We start from the raw sequence: 2,846 nt of genomic DNA on the forward strand, positions 1-2,846 counted from the left end.
GCAAATGGAAATGAAAAAAAAAACTGGGGTAGCAATACTTATATCAGACAAAATGGACTTTAAAACAAAGACTATATATAGTAAGAGATAAAGAAGGTCATTACATAATGATAAAGGGAGCAATCCAACAGGAAGATATAACCATTATAAATATCTACGTACCTAATATAGGAGCACCTAAATATATAAAGCAGACTTTGTTGGATTTAAAGAGCAAGATCAACAGCAATACTATAATAGTAGGGGATTTCAATACCTCACTAACATCACTAGATAGATCCTCAAGAAAGAAAATTAACAAAGAAACAGCTGACTTAAAGGACATACTGGATCAACTTGATTTAATAAATATCTTCAGAACCTTTCATCCTAAAGCAGCAGAATATACATTCTTTTCAAGTGCTCATGGTATATTCTCTAGGATGGAACATGTCCTAGAGAATAGGCACAAAAGCGGTCTCAACAAATTTAAGAAGATTGAAATCATATCGAGCACTTTCTCTGATCACAATAGCATTAAACTAGAAATCAACCACAACAGAAAAACTGAAAAATACTCAAACACTTGAAAACTAAATAGCATGTTATTAAATAATGAATGGGTTAACAATGAGATCAAAGAAGAAATAAAAAAATTCCTAGAAATGAATGATAACGAGCATACATCAAATCAAAATTTATAGGACACAGCAAAAGCAGTCCTGAGAGGGAAGTTCATAGCATTACAGGCATACCTTAAGAAGCTAGAAAAAGCTCAAATAAACAACTTGACCCTGCATCTAAAAGAACTAGAAAAAGAACAGCAAGTAAAGCCCAGAGCTAGTAGAAGGAAGGAAATAATAAAGATCAGAGCAGAAATAAATGACATAGAGGCTAAAGAAACAATACAGAGGATCAATGAAACCAGGAGCTGGTTCTTTGAAAAGGTAAACAAAGTCAATGAACCTTTAACCAGACTCACCAAGAAAAAAAGAGAGAGGACTCAAATAAATAAAATTAGAAACGAGAGTGGAGAAATAACAACTGATACAACAGAAATACAAAATATTTCTGTTGTAAGAAAATACTATGAAGAACTGTATGCCAAAAAACTAGACAACCTAGATGAAATGGACAAATTCCTTGAAACATATAATCTTTAAAATATTAATCTGGAAGAATCAAAAAACCTAAACAGACCAATTACAACAAATGAGATTGAAACAGTTATCAAAAAACTCCCAAAAAATGAAAGTCCTGGGCCTGATAGCTTCACAAGTGAATTCTACCAAATATTCAAAGAAGAACTAACTCCTATCCTTCTCAAGCTATTTCAAAAAATTCAAGAGGAAGGAAGACTTCCAAGCTTCTTTTATGAGGCGATAGTAATTCTGATTCTAAAACCAGGCAAAGACAACACAAAGAAAGAAAATTATAAGCCAATATCCCTGATTAATTTAGATGCTAAAATCCTCAACAAAATATTAGTAAACTGGATCCAGCAATATATGAAAAAGTCATACACCATGATCAAGTGGGATTTATTCTGGGGAGGCAAGGCTGGTACAATATTCGCAAACCAATCAATGTGATTCATCATATAAACTAAAGGAAGGAGAAAAACCACATGATAATTTCAATAAGTGCAGAAAAAAGCATTTGATAAAATCCAGCACCCATTCATGATCAAAACTCTCAGCAAAGTAGGAATACAGGGAACATACCTCAACATGATAAAGGCCATCTATGACAAACCCACAGCCAACATCATACTCAATGGGCAAAAATTAAAAGCAATCTCCTTAAGATCAGGAACAAGGCAGGGGTGCCCCCTTTCACCACTCTTATTCAACATAGTCCTGGAAGTCCTAGCCACAGCAATCAGACAAGAAGAAGAAATAAAAGGCATCCAAATTGGAAAAGAAGAAGTAAAACTATCATTATTTGCAGATGATATGATATTGTATATAGAAAACCCTAAAGTCTCAGTCAAAAAACTACTGGACCTGATAAATGAATTCAGCAAGGTGGCAGGATATAAAATTAATAATACTCAGAAATCAGAGGCATTTTTATACACTAAACAATGAACTATCAGAAAGAGAAATTATGGAAGCAATCCACTTCACCATTGCAACCAAAAAAATAAAGTACCTAGGAATAAATTTAACCAGGGAGATTAAAGGCTTGTACTCGGAAAATTATAAAACATTGATAAAAGAAATCAGGGAAGATACAAACAAGTGGAAGCATATACCATGCTCATGGTTAGGAAGAATAAACATCATTAAAATGTCTATATTACCCAAAGCAATTTATAAATTCAATGCAATACTGATTAAAATGCCAATGATTTACTTTAAAGATATAGAACACATATTCCAAAAATTTATATGGAACCAGAAGAGAACACGAATAGCCTCAGCAATCTTGAAAAGAAGAATAAAGTGGGAGGTATCACACTTCCGGATATCAAGTTATACTACAAGGCCATTGTACTCAAAACAGCCTGGTACTGGCATAAGAACAGGCATATAGATCAATGGAACAGAACAGAGAACCTGAAATAAACCCACACCTTTATGGACAACTGATATTTGACAAAGGAGGTAAGAGCATACATTGGAGTAAAGACAGCCTCTTCAACAAATGGTGTTGGGAAAGTTGGACAGCTACCTGCAAAAAAATGAATCTAGACCACCAACTTACACCATTCACAAAAATAAACTCAAAATGGATAAAAGACTTAAATGTAAACCGTGAAACCATAAGCATCTTAGAAGAAAACATAGGCAGTAAGCTCTCTGACATCTCTCGCAGCAATATATTTGCCGATTATCTCCATGAGCAAGTGAAATAAAAGACAG

Source organism: Saccopteryx leptura, chromosome 11, assembly GCF_036850995.1.
Source record: "Saccopteryx leptura isolate mSacLep1 chromosome 11, mSacLep1_pri_phased_curated, whole genome shotgun sequence".
NCBI lineage: Eukaryota > Metazoa > Chordata > Mammalia > Chiroptera > Emballonuridae > Saccopteryx > Saccopteryx leptura.